Source organism: Schistocerca cancellata, chromosome 6 (genome assembly GCF_023864275.1).
Source record: "Schistocerca cancellata isolate TAMUIC-IGC-003103 chromosome 6, iqSchCanc2.1, whole genome shotgun sequence".
Lineage (NCBI taxonomy): Eukaryota > Metazoa > Arthropoda > Insecta > Orthoptera > Acrididae > Schistocerca > Schistocerca cancellata.
The window spans coordinates 180,710,225-180,726,265 of NC_064631.1; positions in this window are offsets into that span (position 1 = coordinate 180,710,225).

Sequence of the window (16,041 nt, forward strand, 5' to 3'; positions counted from 1 at the left end):
CTCCAAGAAGGGAGTGTTTTATTTATAAAATGTTACTTCAGAGAATGACATAACGAACAGATTATCGAAAGCCATCCCCAAGTAAGCTGATACGGGATGCTGAATGGTGGGAAAGGTTACATTCAGCTCAGACTTTCCAATCAGTGGAGGCCTCTACCAAGTGTAAGGTATCTGGACCAGGATCCCACTTGAACAAACACAGTCATCAGAATTGGCGCACAAGATGGTCAGCACACATCGCCCCCCGGCCCCCTCCCCGTCCTTTGGTCCCTTTGGTCGCCAGACAGTCTGGTTCAACATTCATCTTGCCCCTGTATTTGTGGTGCATAACCACCAAATAGGCCAAAATCCTTTGCATGAGTGTGATTGTGGGGCACCCGTTGGAATACCCGATCATGTAGTATTTGTATGCCTATTATTTGCGCAAGTTGCCTTGGCAGAGAGGCCTTTGTTGCACACTGATACAATCAAATATGTCTTTCATGACCAGCTAAAGTATGCTGTGTTTGTTCAACTGGTAGGTACAATTTCTAAGTATGCAAAATTGGTTTAAGTTCAGAATCACTGACAATAAATGGTGTGGAAGGAAAATCCTTACATGCCAGCTTCAGCTGTGATGTATCGACATTGTTCAAGTTGGCAATACTAAGTAAGACTAACCTGTCATTTGACGGATGGGTGGTTCTCAGCTGTCCACTTTCAGGACTGGCAGCATGTCGAGTGATCACCTCCAATTGAACTGGTAGAAGATGTCAGCACTGGACAGGACAGTGCAGTGGACAAGAATGTCATGTAGGAAGGCTACCACCAGTATCAGCTGGAGCACATTATTACAACTCAAGACTGATCAAGACTTTGTTGTTCACAAAATAAATAAAATAATTTCTAATATTTCTAAAAAGAATTAGTACAAAAATGATATTACTATTATTATTATTTTCCTGCCAGTGATGGTGATAGAACACACAACTTTTAATTTACAGTCAATACTATTAACACTAGATAATGATCTGAATTTTTGTTTGTGCCATCACATAGACGTGTATGCATGATCTGAGGAAATTTTTATGGCCTCACATAAATGTTTAGAAAATTTGACATTCCAGTTTCTGTTAATAAGAATCCAGCAGTATTTATGTACATGAACAGAATGGACATGGTAAATGCACAGAACTCATAGAGTTATACTTTTGTTAGTTCACTCTAAGCAGCACTAACAGAATTTGTACTTCTGGGGTCAGGTCAACAGTTTGCAATGAATTTTTCTCCTCATAAGCACCAGGTGTCACTGATCATCATTGCAAACAGAAATTTGAGGTCAACCAAATGTGCTATTATCCTTTAGGCATCTAATATCTGAGTCAAAATGTTTTTACTGCTGGGAGGTGCCAGTTTGCAAATTTTCCTTGATACATGTGTTGTGACCTCAGCACTTTCTACTAGTATCCATCCGTGAGGCATGTCTGCATATTCTATTTCTGTGAAAATTGTCATTGCACTGTTTAGTCTCTAGTACGGACAGTGGAATGGTATTTTAATCAGGAAATGCACAGTTTATCCTTCCTTGAACTGCTTTCACTCTTCCCATTTATAATTCAAACCTCACATGACTATCAGAATCTGTGCTTCATGGCCTCTTGCAGCATTTCTCATGCATGGTAAGATCAACTCTATGCAAATGCTGCTGCTTTCAGTTATTAAGAGAAGGGTGTTGGCCACTGCATTGTCCATGGTGAGAGGTAGTGCCTGAAATGTGGTATTCTTGGCACATTCTTAGCACTAAGGATGTCAGAATACTGAATTCCCTAACAATTTCCCCAATGGAATGTCCCATGCATCTATCTCCAACTACCATTCTGCATTCACAGTCTGTTAATTCCCATCATGCAGGCTTAATCACACTGGAAACCTTTCACATGAATCACCTGACTACAGATGACAGCTCCACCAATGCACTGTCCTTTTATACCTTGTGTATACAATACTATGAGGGCTGAATGAAAAGTAATGTCTCCACCCTTGTTAACTGGGTTTGAATGGGAAAATTTTAATAATTCAAAAGCAGAAATAATCCTTAGAATGTCTTCTCTAATAACCAATATTCACTTTTTTACATAATCACCAGCCAGTTGGATACATTTCTACCAACAATGAACAAGTTTTCTAAAACCGTCACGGAAGAAGCCGACACTCTGTTTCCGCAACCACAGCCTCACAGTTCTCTCAACGTCTTCATCAGGAGCATAATGATGCCCCTTCTTATTATCGGGAACAGATGGGAGACAGGTAGTGGTAAATCTGGTCTGTATGGAGGATGCCGTAAGGTGGTGAGATTCAGTCTCTGAAGTTCTGCTGTGGTGGCACATGAAGTATGTGGTTTGGCATTATCATGCTGCAGGAAAACATTTCCCTTTTCCTTTCAGACCCTTGTTAGGCATTGCCTCAGAGTTCGCAGCATTGTGATGTAACACTCTGAATTTATTGTTGTTCCATGATCAAGGGAATCAAAATGGATAACACCATCTGTGTCCCAGAACACTGTGGCTATGATTTTTCCAGCTGAGGGCTGCGTCTTGAATTTCTTTTTCTGGGGCAATTCTTTGTGTCAATATTTCATAGACTGGCATTTTGTCTCCGGGTCGTAATGGGGTACCCACGTTTTGTCTCCTGTCACAATTGAATGGAGAAAGGCGTCACCTTCATTCTCATAATATGAGTCTGTGTACTTACATTTCAGGAGTAAGCATCTGGGATACCCATCATGCACAGATATCTCGATAGCCAAGCATAGCAATAATGTGACAACATGTTCTTGTGAAATGCTGATTGTGCTTGCAGTTTCTCTCCGAGTGATATGACGACTGTCCTGAATCAATCTGTCAACATTTTGCTTGTGAAACTCAGTGGTTACTGTCACAGGCATCCAACTCTTTGTTTGTCACACAGGTCAGGTGTTCCCGCCTCAACATCTTTAAACTTACTTGCCCAACAATGCACAGTACTCACATCAACACAATCACCATAAACTGCTTTCATTCTCTGATGAATCTCCTTTGGGGTGACACCTTCTGCTGCCAAGAATTCAATGACTGCACATTGCTCAAATCGCATTGACCAACCGTCTCTGCAGGATTCCATACTTTACACTGAAATAACACAACCGTTCAATGTTAAGGCTTCCCACCAACTGGAGCTGTAGAGAAGAGGCTACAGAACAAGCCAGTACCTGCCGCATACCAATGCTGCCAACTGTTTAAGAGTTACGAAGGTGGAGGCATTACTTTTCAGTCAACTCTCGTACCATCATCTGTATATGTGCATGTCGCTGTCCCATGACTTTTGTCACCTCAGTGTATTAATGTTCTTGATGTTTAGTGTTGTTAACAGGCCTGGTAGGGTATATAAGGGACATGAACATTATCACATGTATAATCACTGAGGAGGATACATGCCACATACTAATGTGACACAGACTGGCTTCAGTTGCCAGGGACTGCGGTCGTGTGTGTGAGTTGCATTTGCGCACGTGAGTTTACGTGTGCCTAGTTACAACACAGGTCTTGTTGGCCGAAAGCTCATTTTGTAACAGTCTTTTTGTTGTGCCTATCTGCGACTCAGCATCTCCATTATATGGTGAGTAGCAACTATATTTTCATAATATTGAGTGTATTTATGGTGTTTCACTTACAAGTGGTTCAGCAGCAAGTCATAATATCACTTCTGTTCATCAGAACCAACTTACAGCAACAACAAAACATTTTGGAACATATTTACAAACATAGTATAATACATGCAACTCATGTCAGGAGAGTAACTGGATGTTCTGAAACCACTGCAAAGAATGGTTAACTAATTGTAAACTGGCAGTATTTGGGGAGATGATGAGAGGTGTGCATCCTTTTCATAGACAGCCTCTCTACTTTTTGTTCATTCGTCAATGAGTTGTCTTTCCTGTAGTATGGGAGCCATTGTGTGAGTGAGCATTGAACATTTTCATTTTCATGACTTGTGTGTTTAGTTAAGTAACTGACTGGTCTCCATGGGAGGACTTTGCATGTCATTAATACTGGAGCAGAGTCAGCAGTATCTTGAGTCTGTTAAGCCAGTCTTTCTTGGTTCCTTGGTACTTCCTCCATACTTTCATTTGGGAAAAAGATACTATAATTTTCACAGCAGTGGGTGTACTGTACGTGTTTTCTCTCTCCCAGCTGGGGTGTTGTGGAAATTTTTTACTGCTGGCATCTGTGGTCTTTATAAATTGTCTGGAGGAAATTTTTGGTTTTACTGGTAGCTGTTTGTGTATATATTACTAATTTACATCTGAGTGGAGGAGTAATTTGTTTTAATAAACTGAATGAGGTGCCTAACAGGGTATGTTATTGTGTATTTAAGACATATCCTTTTCTTCTTTTTATCGTGTCTAATGTGCCTTGTTATTTTGATTTACTACTTTTTGCTTTTCTCAAAGCACACAGGACACTCACTATTCAGGCAGCTATTTTACAAAACAACTGATGTGTGTAAGTGCTGACGCATGAGTAGTTTGTTCATGGGCACCTTGGTTCTCCTCCATGCCCCAACGTTAGACGACCAAAACGTTGAAACTGTATGGCACAAGTGAGGAACAAGCTCTTCTAAATTCAGAAAAATCCTGCTCTTAGGTATATAGTAAGTTCAGTTTAAAAAATTATCTTCTTTCTGAAATTTAGCACATTAGAACTGACATCAGTGACACCTTTTAATTCCATCCATCTTCAAGTGGCTTTGTACAGCTCTGTTACAAAATGATAATCTCCAAGTTTTTCGCTGGTTGGAATATTGACATTCTGGCAAGCACACTGTTTTTGTTACTGCTCCTGTATGTATTTGTATAGCGAGTTTCTCAAGGGGACTAATCCCCTGAATTCTCTCTGTTGCTTGGATGTTTGTACTTCTCTGAAATCTAACCAAGCAATATGGTTTTTCTAGGCTGGATCCCATATAACTATAGTGCACAATTAAAAAACAAATATCACACCCAAGCAAGACCACATTTCACTTCACTGTTGTGAAGCTTGATTTTCATTTCTTCTACTGGTCCACCATCCTTGCTATAAAAAGGTAATCAAGCTAAAATTCCTGCAAAATCTAACACTGTTACATCATACCCAATGATGCATCTTTAAGCATGTAAGTAGTTTACAGCAACAGGGAACTGACAGCACTCATCAGCCTCTTATCATAGTGAGTCATGTGTTCTGTATAAAATGATTTGCCATGTTGAACAAATGACCATTCCACCCACCCATAAAAGGAATGATAGGAAATTAATTGGATATTTTCTTATGTATGCTGTATTCCTGTTTCACTTGAGATAACTGCATCCATCTTCTTATTGTGTCCAGAAACTGATTGTTAAAAAATATTTCCTTGTGTACACTTCAATGTATCACATGCTTTTTATAATGAGAACATTATTCTGTTCTCTAAAAGGCTCCTAGTTACATTTAATTCCCATATGTATTACTTTTTGATGTATCACAAGGACTTTTATCAGTTTTTAAGAACTTTTCCTGATATAGAGAAGTAGTACATACATGAAACACTTGTGTCTGTGTGTTATCTAAGCTTTCAGTTCCAAAACACTGTACAGAATAAAATCAAATTTTAATGGAATATTATTGAAGAAGGGAGAAAGATTATGGGAAAAAGTAACAAAACTTTTACCAATAGGTGGCCCTGTAAGCACATACATGCAAAGTAAAATACAGGGTTATCAAAAAGAATCAACTGATTTTGCATGTCTATATTTCTCAATTTCATATACAATGAATTTTGTTTTTGAGGAACAGGAAACTCAAACCTTTTCATAGGTGTTCAATATGCCCCCTTGAGATGCACAGCATATGTCAATGTGGTACTCAAATTGTTCCCACACTACAGTGAGCATGTCTTGAGTTACAGCTTCCACAGCTGCTGTTATACAATGTCTCAGTTCATTCATTGTTGTAGGTAACGAAGGTACACAAAAAGAGTCTTTTATAATCCCCCACAAGAAATAATCACAGTCAGATCCAGTGACTTTGGAGGCCAGTAATGTAAGGCTGAATCATTTGGTCCAGTGCAACTGATCCATCATTCAGCAATCCTTTCATTTAAAAAGTCCCGCACTTTCAGATACCAGTGTGGCGGTGCCCCATCCTGTTGGTAAATGAGACATTCGAATCAGTCTCTAACTGTGAGAAAAGAAAGTTCTCTAGCACATCAAGATATGTGCTCCCTGTAAAAGTGTTCTTGACATAGGAAAATGGACCATACACCTTTTCCTCTGAAACTGCACAAATCACGCAACATTTTGGAGAGTACCTGTCATGTTGTACAACTTCAGGTCGTCGTTCCATACACCATATTTTCACATTATGACGGTTCTCCTTTCCATTTAAATGGAATGTTGCCTCACCACTAAACACTAAACAGAAGAAAACTGTCATCCTCCATTTTGCCAAGATTGAAATTACAAAACACAACACATTGTTTGTCAACTTCATGAAGAACTTTCAATAACTGAATTTTGTATGGTTTCATGTGTAAATACCGATGCAATACACACCAGATGGACATGAGAGACATGTTGAGCTGTCGAGCTGCACAGCGAATGGATTTCTGCGGACTCCCTATGAAACTATGGTGGATACATTCAATGTCTGCAAGACACTCGGAAACGACCCAGCGATTTGCCTTTACACAAACAACCTATTCCTCAGAATTATTGATGTCATCATCTAATGCTCTGTGCTGTAGGAGGATCCACACCATACCTAGTATGAAATTCATGGTGAACAGTTATTACTGACCCACACTGCACAAAATATAAAACACAAAACACTTTCAGTCGTTCCGACAACATTTTTACTAGAGCTGACGTGGACACACACTACTGCTACCTAGAGGGAACCATGAGTTTGCTCTTTGCAGCAGTACATTGTTCAAACACATATCTCAAATAACATTGTTTTGAATCATGTTCACACTTTTACTTATAAAACACTTTATTAAAATATACACATGTTAACTTTACAATAGACGCATGAAGACTGTCTATTGCGCCTCATCACTCACACATATATACACAAACATAGCTGTCACCACAATCGATACTTCTCAAACATACTTGATATAACTTATTCTAGAACGATGTTCTGGAACTTTCTCATACCAGATATAAATGTATTACATAATTCCAACACGCCTCCTTACATTTATATCGCGATGTTTAGCATATTCCTAATTTTAATGAATTTTTCTTTACATAATGACTTTGTGAATATATCTGCAACATTTTCATTTGAATCTACTTTAACAATATCAATGAGTCCCTGTAAATAATACTCATTCACAAAATGGTAATGCACTTCTATATATTTTGAATTCTTTGTAAAATTACCAAACTTCGCTATATTTAATGCTCCTGAATTATCTTCATATATGACAATAGGTTTTTCAAATTTAACATTAAAAATGTCTAAAATATCATGTACAAGTTTCACCTCGCTTACAGCTTCAGACAATGCTACATATTCTGCGAAAGTTGAAGCCTTTGTGACACTTGCTTGTTTTCTTGACTTCCAAAATACAACATTACCAAATAATCTAATTACATAACCAGAAGTTGACTTTCTATCCACACTATCACCTGCCCAATCTGAATCCACAAAACAATCTAATATCTCAGCACTTTCATTCCTACAATAGTTTAATTTCAAATCTTTAGTTAAATATAAATATTTCAAAATTCTCAAAGCATCTTTAAAATGAGTACTACTGTAACAACTTTGGAATCTGCTCAAGTAATTCACACTATAGCTAATATCTGGTCTAGCACCCGAACTTATGTACAAGAGTGCACCTATCAAGTTTCTATATCTAACGTCATTACAATCTTCATACACTGGTTCTAACTTTAAATTTACTTCCATCGGAGTTTTGTACAAGATCGAATCTTCAATTTTATATTTCACAGCTAATGAATCAATGTATTTTTCTTGACTCAAACTCAAAACTCTTGTTTCATAATCATAATTAATATCGATGCCAAGATATCTTTTTACCTCACTTAAATCTTTCATATTAAATCGCTTTGACAATAAGTTCTTAATCTTAAGAATTTTTTCTTTTCTCACACAGCAAATGAGCAAATCGTTGACAAAAATAATCAAATAAATCAAGACATCTCCATCTCGCAATACATAAAGACAATAATCATATTTACTCCTTTTAAAACCTAAACTTCTTAAAAACTCGTCAAGACAATTGTACCAAGCTCGTGAGCTTTCTCGCAAACCATACAATGCTTTATACAATTTACAGACTCTATCCGTACCATCATCATATCCTCTTGGCTGCTTTACATAAACTTCAGATAAAACTTTACAATTTAGAAACGCAGTCTCTACGTCCATTTGTTCTATAACCAAACCTTCTTGACAACAGTATGACAACAAAATCTTTAATGTTTGCATATTGGTTACTGGAGAATAAATATCCTCAACAATTTCTTTTTGTTGAAATCCCCTGACAACTAATCTTGCTTTGTAAACACTTTCTGACTTCTTTGTGAAAACCCACTTTACATCAATGGCTTCTTTATCAACTGGTTTATCTACTAATTCCCATGTTTTGTTTTTGTTCAAACAATCAATTTCCTTATTCATCGCTTTTTCTCAATAATTTGATTCAGCGCTGTTAATCGCCTCCTCAAAGCTTTCAGGACTATTTGCACTGCAAAAGTTTACATAAATAAAATTGCTGTAAACATAATCATTTAATATTTTTGGTTTTCTTTCTCTAGATGATCTCCTCAACTCAAGTACTTTCTCTGATTCATGATTATCAGAAAGCTTTTCATTTTTCTCAATTTCCTTCTGTTTTTCTATTAGTTCGGTTTCATTTTCTATACTTTCGTGTTCAGAATCACTAGAATATTCACTTACTGAATCATAATCTTAAAACCCAATACATTTAATACCACTTTCAACAATGTCCACATGTCAAGCAACAACTATCTTATTATTTATTAGCAGTCTGTAGCCTACTTCACAACAACCCATTAAAACCCCCAAATCGGCTTTCCTATCCCATTTCGACTTTCTCAGTTGCTCAGGTACTCTTACAAAAACTCTACTCCCATACAACTTCAAATGATTAACATTAGGTCTTTTCCCCAGTAATATCTCATAAGGAGTTTTTTTTCAATGGTATTAGCTAAAGTTCTATTTTTGAGGTACGCTGCTGCACAAACCACTTCAGGCCAAAATCTCGTGTCTACTCGCGCTTCGGCTAGCAGACACCGTGACATGTCCATGATGGATCTGTTATACCTTTCAGCAGTACCATTAAGCTCATGCACATAAGGTGGACAAGCATTCAATACAATTCCTTTTTGTCTCACAAATTCATAGACATTTTCATTTAAATATTCCTTCCCATTGTCACATCTTATCTTTTTAACAGTTTTCCCAGTGAGATTCTCAACTTCATTAATATACTCTACAAAACATTTGTATACTTGATCTTTAGATTTTATGGTGTAAACACGAGCTGCCTTACTGTAATCATCAATGAAAGAAAGAAAATATCTTTCCCCATGCATTCCAGTAGTTGAGTGAGGCCCATTTAGATCTGTGTGAACAATTTCTAAGATTTCTTTTGCTTTGGTTCTATTATTTTTAAAAGGAACATTATGCATTTTGTTTTCGATACAGATTTTACATTTCATAAATTCTGATTCTAGTTCTGAAGGAACCCCATCTAACAATTGATGTTTACATAAAGTATTTAGATAATTGAAATTAAAATGTCCCAAAATGCGGTGCCATTTTTCCTTTGCTGTCATATTATTGTCTTTACTCATAACATTAACATTAACTTCTCCTTTATTAATAGTACTACTCATTTTATACAACCGACCCACTTTCCATGCAATCGCAATCAATCCATTAGCTTTATCAAAAATTTTAGCATTATTCCCTACCGATACAATTTTGTGATTATCTGTAATTTTAGCATAACTGATCAAGTTTTTGTCTATGTCTTTTACAAAGAAAACATTTCGCATATTAATTGGAACCATTTGATCATAGACAGGAATTTACTAATTACATTACCAACTTTAGTAGCTTGCAAAATTTTTCCATCAGCAATTTTTACATTTATAGGTTGTTTTAAAGTTATACTCTTAGAAAAATATTCCTCATTATTAATAACATGATCAGTACAGCCACTGTCTAATAACCAATTGATTTGAATTTGATTGTTGTTACTTGACTCTACTGTTTTATTTTGACCTATCATAGAATTAACATCTGTTATAAAACTACTCATACCATGATCACTCTGATGGTAACCTTGCTTGCTGTGATACCGACCACTGCTAAAACCATGCTGCTCTCCTCGACCACGTTGCCTGCTGCCATAACCTCCATGCTGCATGTTGCCGTAATTTCCACGCTGTACATTGCTATAGCCTCCACGCTGCATATTTCCATTACCTCTGTCGCTGCTCTGAAAATGTACTCCACGATGCCATGTGCCTCTGTTACTTGTTCTTCCCTGGTTACAATCACGTTTGAAGTGACCTGCTTTGCCGCATCGATAACATACTTGCTCCTGATTTCTTGAATTCAATTTTCTTTCTGTGTGAAATGCATTTGATTTTACCTCTTCATTTCCAGTTTTTGCATTCAATAATTGAATCTTACTTTTAACATATTCAACTGTCTGGTCCTCTTCCTTCAAGACGTCCACTAAGCCCCAATATAGCTCATTGACTCTGGTAACGTTCGCAGCATATAATTTAACTTCTCCTTTTCCGTTACTTTAGCGCCTGCAGATTTCAGCTCATTTACAGTTTTTTCAAATGCACTGAAAAATGTCCCCGTATCACTGTAATCACTTAACCTCAATTTGTCCAACTTGTTTCTGCATAATATTTGAATGGCTGTAGACTCTTTCGAATATAATTCATCAAATTTCTTCATGATCTCGAAAGCACTTTCTCTGTCACTCACGAATTCTAGTTGCTTATTTGTGATTGCACCATAAATATAGTTGATAGCCTTCAAGTCCTCCTCATCCCACGTTTCGTTGTCTGAACTCACTTTTGCCCTCGTAGTCACTGTATGGCATTTCTTCATTTTTAGGTACATGATTATTCGCTGCTTCCAGTTCCCATAGTCCTCGCCATCAAATACAGGAATAGTTATATCAGCCATGTCGAACTTTCTGAATAACACGTGACGGCCACAATATAATATTTAACTTCTACTTTTCTTTTCAACAACCACGCTCTGCTACCATGTTTTGAATCATGTTCACACTTTTACTTATAAAATACTTTATTAAAATATACACATGTTAACTTTACAATAGATGCACGAAGACTGTCTATTGCGCCTCATCACTCACACATATATACACAAACATAGCTGTCACCACAATCGATACTTCTCGAACATACTCGATATAACTTATTCTAGAACGATGTTCTGGAACTTTCTCATATCCGATATAAATGTATTACATAATTCCAACAAACATAATAGTTATGATTTTTTTTTAATCAGATGATTCTTTTTGTTACATCCTGTATATAAAGTACATGGCTGTTACTCAGTTTACCTCCAAAATATGAGGCATTACTGCCTAAATGCATGCTGCTGGTAAAGCTCTTTTACAAGAACATTGACTGTGCACCAGTTGCTCTGCAGAAGTTCCGAACACTCCAGGTTGGTCTGATGGCTGCCTAGAGTCTGGAGAAAATGAATAAAGAATCTTAAAAGACAGGTTCTTTTGAAGTGCAATGAGGCAGAAGGGGGGGAAACAATTGATCCCATGTCAGCAGAAGATGTGGCCACAGCATTGAAGGAGGAGTTGAATGGTGGTGCGCAAACATGGAGTGCAAGGGGAAATGCCTGAACTCTGGACATATTTCTGTGTATGGTACATAAAGTTCAATGAAATATCCTGCATTGCTATCCATACAAATTTATCCGTGTTCAGCAGTTGCTTCAAGCTGACCTGCCAATAAAACAAGCATTTGCTCTAGAACTTCTTGCTTGCATTGAAATGAACAATGAACGGCCGCAGAAAATGCTCATTTCCATCTCCAAGGACATGTCAATACCCAGAATTGCAGAATAAGGGTAACGGAAAATCCAGATGCACATCAAATTATTCTGTTTATTATGCAAATGTTACTGTGTGGTGTGGGTTGATGGTATGGTTTATTGTGGGGCATATTTTTTTTCGAGGAGGTGGGTCCTGTGGGTTTTGTTACTTGTACCGTCACTGGTAAACACTACGAGAGTCTTTTTACACACCAATGTCATTCCAACCCTTCAACAGCACAGATGTATGAGTATGATCATTTTCATATAAGATGGTCCTCTTGTCCATATTGCACAGCCAGAGAAGCAGCTGCTGCAGAGGAATTTTGGAAATGATAGAATTACAAGAGACCATTTCATTACAGCCTGGCCATTCAGATCACTTGATCTTATTCTGTGCGACTTCTATCTGTGGTGTTACCTGAAAGACGCTGTGCTCAGTGCTCTGATTAAAAATGTACCTGAATTGAATGCATGCACAGAGCAGCGTATTCTGAATGTTACCCCTGAGACACTCCAATCTGTGGAAAATGCAGTTTCTCAGTTTCAACTTGTCACAGAAAATGGTGGACAGCATTTTGAACATGTCTTGTGGTCTCCCAACAGTTAAAACTGATTCTATTGTTGTTTTTTATGCAGTTTTTGGCCTCAGGGCAATTAACAAACAATTTTTTCCCATCCAATGTGGTACAACAATGCCATGGTGGGTGGGCTTACCTAACTAACAGTGCCACAACTGCTGAATTCCAAACTTTTGTTATCATGCACATTGCACAGTACAGTTGATTTAATGTGCAACTCACACCACAATCATCACATTGAAGTACATCTGTCATTTTAACCAAACCCGTTTACATTAAGACACTTACAGCACCATCTAGTGGGAAAATAATTGTTTAAGTCTCTGTTCCCCTTCTTCAATAACATTCCGTTCAAATTTGATGTCATTCTGAGCAGCAGTAATTTTTTTAACAGCAGTTTGCAACTGGAACCTTAATTATAATCATCCTATATATTAATGAACAATTTTACAGTTTTTATCAAAAATAGCTGCTGAAGACAGAAATAAATATCTGTAAAATTATTATTTTTATAATTTGTATTTAATGTATGTACATTACATACTGCTACATCTAAATTCAGGATCCTTTGAAACTGTCTATCATGAATTCTGTAACTACTTCAATCATTTCCCAGACTGATGTTTACATTAGGGTAGACCTGTTGACTAGAGTTAATTTGATCTTGTTATGCATAAATTTAGTCCTCATGAGGAACCATCTGTTAGATGATAATTACCAATTCCAGTGGTAAGTTATAAACTGATGTTAAATAACAAGTATTACATAGTATTTTTTACATCTTGTGGTGTTATTTACCTCCTCCAAGTACGAAGTACCTTCTAGTACAAACATGCTTCTTCTTTATATCTTATGCATAAAATATTCTTGTTTGCAGTTGTGAATTTCATTTACACTACAATTTCTTCATATTCTGTAATGTTCCTGTAGCAGCTTACTTCTAATGTGTAATCCTCTACATTTGCAATCTGTATTCAGACATTTATATTGTATTTGGACAGCCATATGTGAACAGGTTTTATAGTTCATACTTAATTTACAAAGTCAAGAAGATTGTTCCCATTGTTTTTTATTCCATACAATAGTTTGATGCATTATGCAAAATTTTTCTTTGTCATGTCCTGCCAAAAATTGATAAGCAAATTCAGTTGTGCCATCAGACCTTCACACTATACCACAATGAATTCAGAACAATGTTCTCATACTGCATTTTATCATAACAAATTCTTTTCGAAGCATCTGCTTGCATTATTTACATTTCCAATCCTATATCATCCTTAGTCAACATCACAAGGACTCAGAGTGAAAAGCAAAATCAGCTTCGGGATTTGTCTGTTAACGCTGAACATTACTATTTACCTGCACAAATGTGCCATTGGTAGCTGTGCCTCCATCGAATGTGATTGAAAAGTGGTTGTCTAAAATAGACTATTTTAAATGATGATGTCTGCATGAGGTTTACAGTCCTAAATTAAGCATATTGATCACAATAATCAACATGGGACAAGGAAGTCACAAATACATTTGCTAATTACCCTGGCCTTCCACGTAGATAGTCATATCTAGATGAAAAATGATGTGCACAGTAAAGATCATTTACAATTGACTCAGTTCACAGTCTGATACTATTTGTCACAGTTCGCAGAATGCATTACTGAAGTTTGACACAGTTCTTGAGATTAATTTGCAAGTTCACAGTAAAGCATTAAAAATAGTTATTGGTTAACTCTCAGACACGAAATTTTGATAAAAACTGGCACCTTGTACAAACTGCAGTTTGTGCTAACTAGTCTGCATACATGATGCAGTAAATTCGGGCACATATCTTGCTCACCTCATAACCTCCCACAGACCAATTAAAATGGGTTTCTAAACTTTTCTTTTACAAGTGTGCAATAACTAGCAATACATTCAGCTATTGTTGTATTCTGGGGTTTTCACAAGTCGCAATTAAACATTTACATACTTGATTAACTCAATAGTGGAGTAATATGTTGTCTTGGTTGCCAAAATATGAGATTCTATTTCAGTAACAATGTTTTTACAAAAGACCTTAATTACTCTGGAACTAATTCAAAACAAAACAAAAATTAAGAAAACAATTGGGCAAGAAGTCCCTGCCTGCAGGTGCAGTGGAACCTAAGCACATGTTTAAAATAGCCTGTCTCAGCTTGTATGAGCACATCTCAGAACAGGAAGGCGACATCTTCAGGAAAGGAGCATGAAAGTAATGATCGTGTATTTCAAGTTAACAGAAACTTAGTACATAAAACATATGATCTGGAGAGAAAGAGAGAGAGAGAGAGAGAGAGAGAGAGAGAGAGAGAGAGAGAGACTGCTGCATAATTTTCAGGGACCAACTGTTAATATTCTGAGAAGCATCTGTGTGTATGAAAATCCTTGCTCAGAAACATTTGTAAAAGCAAAGTGGGAGCACCAGATATGGTCAGATATGGCTAGTGAATAAGCCTACTGCAATGAATTCCTTACTATGAAAGAACTTAGTTCTTGTACAATGGGAACTGTCAAAACACATTGCTGCAGTTAAGTATTCATATGTGTGATCAAGATTTGCTTCACGTTACTCTTAAAGTAACCTAAATTTTGTAGGAAAGACCTTGTAGAATGTAAATACTTTAGGACTAAAGGAGGCAGTTCGCCAAAAAGCAGAAGTACCGAGTTGTCGACAGACATACTCAAAAGAATGGAAATTTGCTATCTTTCCAAATTATCCTTCGCTGAGCTAGAGTAAAATACATACACGTCTATACCCCTACATTGTGTCCATGTTACAGCATACATGCTCTCTCTCTCTCTCTCTCTCTCTCTCTCTCTCTCTGTGTCTGTGTCTGTGTGTGTGTGTGTGTGTGTGTGTGTGTGTGTGTGTAAACACTCACACACTCACATGAGAGTCTGAAACTAAGCTAACTGCAAGAGAGAGGAATACACAATGCACTTAAAAAAACTGGATCTATTATCAGTCACATTATTAGTGTAAAAATGTCTATGCTTCAAGTTATGTTTCTTTGGCACAATACTTGAGTAGGTATATATGGGTATTTCAGCTCTGTGATGAAGTAATGGTGCTAAAACTACAGTATTAGAGCTGGTTTATGCCATTTATTTGTGGGTTAGTAATTAAAACACGCAACTGTAGATCTTTTAGAGTATTTTATTTCAATATTAACTTGCCCCATGCTTCTAGGATAACATGTGATTTTACAGCTTTCTACAAAATAAACAAGTTTAATGGATCACAAAAAATGGAAATAATGACCATGCAAACAAATACATTACAGTATCTCAATAATAACAAG